This window comes from Trachurus japonicus, chromosome 22, assembly GCF_045865225.1.
Source record: "Trachurus japonicus isolate A0001 chromosome 22, Traja_1.0".
Lineage (NCBI taxonomy): Eukaryota > Metazoa > Chordata > Actinopteri > Carangiformes > Carangidae > Trachurus > Trachurus japonicus.
The window spans coordinates 8,775,575-8,781,010 of record NC_140928.1 but is presented as its reverse complement, the minus strand read 5'-3'; the positions used below and the strand labels follow the sequence as shown (position 1 = coordinate 8,781,010).

The window sequence follows — 5,436 nt, the reverse complement described above, 5'->3', positions numbered from 1 at the left end:
CACTGCAGCGCCCCATCTCAGCAGATGTGTATAAATAGGCCCTCTGGCGTTGTAATTGCTAATATGGAACCAGTGTGTGCAGAAAAGAGGAGCTGCTGCCATGAACATTTGTATGGCAGCCAGCTCCCTGTGAACACACACAGAGAGCGGATTCATCAGAAACTCCAAGCCCAGGAGGAAGCCTCTGTGCTGGGGTAGATAATGAGGTAGCCAGGCCTCTGAGCCTCTGCCTGGATATCCAAAAAGAAAAAAGAAAAAGGAAAAAAAACATTTTGGTGCATCAGTCATGTTTTTCCTCTGTTGGAGCCAAAGGCTAAGAATCTGGCAAACATGCCTCATTTCTAATTAGGCTTCTAGCAGCTTCAATAACAAAGGCCTCCCTGTAAGAGAGCAATTTAACAGTGCACACCAACATTAGTTTAGTCTGATTCACACACTTTGCACCTTCCTTCCTCCTCTGCATCTCTGTCTATGTGTACAACTCCACTATTTCTCCAGTATTACTTTGTACCCAGTATTGAAATAATTGGTGGAGCATTAGAGATTTTAGTCAGCAACAATTTCATTTCTCGTTCTTCTGTTGTAAATAGTGATTTTAAAACAGTGGTTACAGCAACAATAATTCCGAAGGTGTCTAAAATCAATATTGTTCATGAAATATCTCCTGCAGGTTGAAAAAGTCAAGTGGCTGAGGCTAAATACTGTACATTTTATTTTTAAATTGCATGTCTTTTGCAACATTTGCAGTTTGTGTCCACACCACTCTGGTGTTTTCAAGCCCAAAATAAAACAAACAAAAAACTGGGGGACTATGGGACTGATTTGTGATCTTCCCTCCACACTGAACCCACGGGGAACTGTATCTGACAGCCAAACATCCATCCATCAAATACCGTTCACCCCAATGTTATGATGTTAAGCAAACTAAGCACCTGCTTAGGGCCCTATGACCACTAAGGGGCCCCAAAGAGCAATTACCTGTTTTAAAATTAAGTGCAATTCCAAAAACCCTTAATTGTTGCTGTTGCAGTTTATTTAAAACCAAAAAAATAAAAAAGCAAATGACGTGTTTACAGGATTGTCTATTGGTTTATTTTGTTACTTTTAGATGTAGGCCAATATAAAGCCACGTTTCCACTACATGATACCAGCTCGACTCGACTCGACTCGACTCGACTCGGCTCTGGTACCAGGTACTAGTTCAGTATCCCATTTAGTAATATATCACTTTGAATATTAAGTGTAAACCAACCCCAGGCTGCACCTTTGGTTCCATTTCAGATTAAAAACCAAAGATTGGGTAAAAAAAAAGAAGAAGTTTGTAGCAGGTGTGTAAATGATCATTAATCAGTGTTATTGGCAGTAATAGGGGCCCCAAAGTAAAATTTTGCTTAGGGCCCCATGGAGGCTCGGGCCGGCCCTGGTTGTTTATTTGGGAGCATCAGGCAGAAATTCACAGGGTTTATTTCACATAAGTGGAAGCAGTAATATGAATGATTTCTGATCTTTTTGTCATACTGAATCCAGGGGGGACAATAATCTGAAGTAATCAGAATTGTCAGATCCCGACAGAACTGAAACCTCTTTTAAGAATGAAATGTGGATGTAGTCTGGGAATCACTTTAGTACTAAACGACCTATCATCACTGCAAATAATAGGAATCTTGGGTAAATTGCCAGAGGCATTGTTCACTATTTTTTTTTTATAACATTTTATAGATTAAAGAGTCCTTAGTTGCAGCCTTCTCTGGAAACGTCCGACAGATTTTAGCTGTTATCCCACACATGCGATGGAAGATCAGTCCAGGCTTTCTGGCAGGATTACTGGCTTCATTCAGGTTTCTGCTGGGCTCATGCAGCTCTGATGGCCAGGAACAAACAGTATCATACTGGGCTTGAAGCATAATGATGGAACTGATGAGTGTTTGAGAATAAGGGCAAAAAAACAAACAAACAAAAAAATCCACTATTAATTTCCTCTTTGTAACTCCCACACACACACACAGAGGGAGAGCACCTGGCCGCATTCAGCAGGCTCTCTGTGGATGTTGTGGGAGCCTTGAGGGGGGAACTGGAGACAGTCTGGTTGCATGAGGGACGTGATAAATAACCTGTGGTCTGCATGTGACTACTTGATGGATGCTCTGCAATACCAGCGTGTATATATAAGTTATCATTAATTTTGAGGAATTTCTCAGGACTGTTTTTTCAAATGTAAAAGACGAATGCAGTTTTTCAGCAGTAAAAACGACACTGAGTTGGATGTGAAGGAGCTTTAATGCAATTTTGTGATCGAGTGTTTCCCACTGAAATCTTCTAATCCTTCACTCTGATCTCTAATTTTCTCCAGCTGTAAGATGGACAGATAAAAAGTCAGAGATGCCTTTTCTCTCCCATCTTTGTCTCCCATCCCTCCTATTTGTCTTCCTCCTCCTCCCACGGGTTGGAACAGGCAAAAAGAGTAGACGAGGACACATCTGAGCCGCATGCTGTTCTTGTTTGCCTTTCCCGGACTGCCCTGCTGCTCGCCCCGGTGCGAGCTAGTGGGAGTTGGCAGTTCCCCTCGTCGTTTCATCCTCAGTGTCAGATCCTACACAGTCACAGTCCTATACACAAAGACGTGGCTCCTATACAGGCCCGAACCTTTACATTTCCCATCCTGTACAACTGCAGACTTTTTGTTTGGCAATGAAAAAACAACAGCAGGGAGGAGAACAACAGCAGGTCTGATCTCCTTCATCTGATGTGAAGTGAGTTTTTATCAATAATGAGAATAATGATACATTTCATTTATATAGTGTTCTTTTTCTTGGTTCATAAGGATGTTTAACACAATTTAAATTGTAATATGATCATTTCAGGGATCCACTTTTTGGTAAAATGTCATTTATTTCTTTTGAGTTCCTCTAAAATGAATACGATGAGTCAAACTACAGCTGTCTGTGACCCCATGTGAACTTAAAATTACATCATGGATAAAAGTACAGGAAGAAGAAGGAGACCATGTTCTCCAGACTGTAAATAAAATAAAATAAAATAAATAAAATAAATAAAGCCGACTTGACCTCCAACCCATCAGACTGCTATATGAGAACCAGATTTAGTTTGGTTCTCCATCAAATGAACCACATCTCAAATGAAGCTGTCAGAGCCATCAGAGACTTCAGCGTTACAACGACGCCCCCCTCTGCTCTTTGTTGGTACTCCACTGCATGAACGGCTGCACCGATGCTGCCCCCCTGTGCAAGTCAAACAAAACCTGCATGAAATGAATTCAACAATACAAGTGAGATCTCAGAGAGGAAGAAACGCAACACATTCAAAAGTTTGCTGAATATTTTAAAACTTTAATATACAGTGCTTCATGAATCATTACTAAAAACACAGGTGGTAAAAATCAAATCGGAACAAATAAGTTACACTGTAGTAAAAAGCACTTGAGATTCCTTTCTGTTTTCATCATTAGTGTGAACCCCATATGAAAATAGCATAAAAAGTATGCAAACATAGAATTTCATTCATATATATTTTCTAATCTTTAGCTAAATAAACCTTTTTTTTTAATCCCCAAAATTGCTTTAACCAACTGGATGAAATGAGGAACGTTTACAGCTGTTTGAGAGTCGTGGCCTCGATGTCAACAGCTTGAAAACCTTTTTCATGACAACTTCCCCCAAAGAGAACCTCAAGACAAGCCCAAATAAAAAGGAAATATAAATTAACATACCAAACATGTGAACAGTCTGCAAATCTTGTTTTTTTTTCCATTGACTGGCATACAGTTTAACATTAGACCTCAAAGCACTCATACACACACACACACACATACAAGCACACATACACTCACTCACACTTTAAACAGTATGTCCACTCATCAAAACACACACACACTCACACACACAGTCTGTGCATAGACCCAGATTTAACTTGTGGAGTAACTGGTAACTGGAGCCGTTTCTCCCCCAACTCCCCACTGTGGTTTGTCCTTTAAAGGAAAAATAACCCTTTAACCCATTTGTTGCTACGGCAACAGAAGCTGGCTCCAAGCCGAAAAGGGCTTAACATAAGAGATATGTAGAGAGAGAGAGATAGATCAAAACATGCCGTTTCCATAGTCCAATCCAGTGCCTGCTATCAGCAACAGGGTAAACAGAGCAAAAGGCAACCATAGATACACATAGTAGGGTCAGACTGACGATGATACAGAGATGACATTGGCATTTTGATAACAGCCGCCATGTTTTGATGCTGGATAATAAATTATTTCCAAAACAACACCACCGTACTCTGACAAGAGTGAAGTGTACGATTAAATGTTACTAATTGCACGTTTTCTCTTTAAGTCATCTCACTCATACATGGGCTGAATCAGTCCCTTGGTAACAGCTGACCCACAAAGTCGAGGTTTCAACGGAGTGTGTTTGTGTCACCACGACCTTAATTAAAGGAAGTGGCGGCCACTGTGTGCAGGCAAAATAGAGAATCTATATTATGAATCCTCCTGGTATGAAAGGTTTCAGTTTAGAGTCGAACTGATCTGATAAAAAATGAAAAACAGCAGCATCTGTCTGACGTTTGGTCTGCAGAAATGAATGCCTCTGCGTTTAAAGGTCTGTTTCTTTTTGATGACAGTGAAATGTTACTGACAAAAAGTGTACAAAGTCAACTTAAGTGAGCCATCTGGTTGATGTGTGGTTTACAGTTAAGTTTGTCTTAGTGCCTGTTTATAACAGTATATTTGGAAGAATTAATAACAGTCTGTGGGAAAAGTGTACATTTCTGACTGAAATGGACAGGACAGGAGCACATACATGTCAGTTCAAAACCTCCCTTAAAAATGACCTATAAAAACAAAAAAGTGAAACTTAAGTTGTGTGGTTTGTGGTAAAGAACGCTTCTTCCTGTCTTCTTCATCTCTGTTGCTTCACGATAAATAATTTACAGTTTGAGGTGAATCCAAACTAGTAAACAAAGCGTCAAAGAGGAGTAAACACAAGTTCAAAACCTGTAAAAAACTGAGTTGAATTTGGTTTGACCAATGTTTTTTTTTTTGCATTTCTTTAATGCAAAAGTCGACTCCGGCTCCGTCAGGGATATTTATTTCCAAGCGTGTGCCTAGAATTAGTTTGTGCTGTTTGTCGTCTTTTCCCCACTTTGTTATGTGTATCTATAGAGACCTGCAGAGTCGGTGCCTCCTATCAGTTACAGAGTTGACAGCGAGGCATCCAGAGCAGCCGGGCGCAAGCATGACACAGAGAGGATGAGGGGTGGGGGTGGGGAGGCTTGGACGCTCTGGTAACAGGGGATCAACTTGTTCTATTGCACATACATTTCTGCCTTTTTCTTCATGTCTGGCTTCCCAAAAAAAAAAATCACAGTTATAAACAGGCAGCAAGTAGCATTAGTTTTGTTTTTTGTTTTTTTGTTTAAATAAAA

At 40.3% G+C, this 5,436-nt stretch overlaps 1 long non-coding RNA gene across 1 annotated transcript; it reads right to left on the bottom strand.

The window, feature by feature from the left end:
- Window positions 1-3,752: 3,752 nt before the first annotated feature.
- LOC146963429 (uncharacterized) lies at window positions 3,753-4,063 on the bottom strand. The gene is made up of 2 exons (XR_015034761.1): window positions 3,826-4,063; window positions 3,753-3,795 (listed from the first exon to the last, which is right to left on the bottom strand). It is a non-coding gene; the product is annotated as an uncharacterized LOC146963429 (long non-coding RNA).
- Window positions 4,064-5,436: the final 1,373 nt, after the last annotated feature.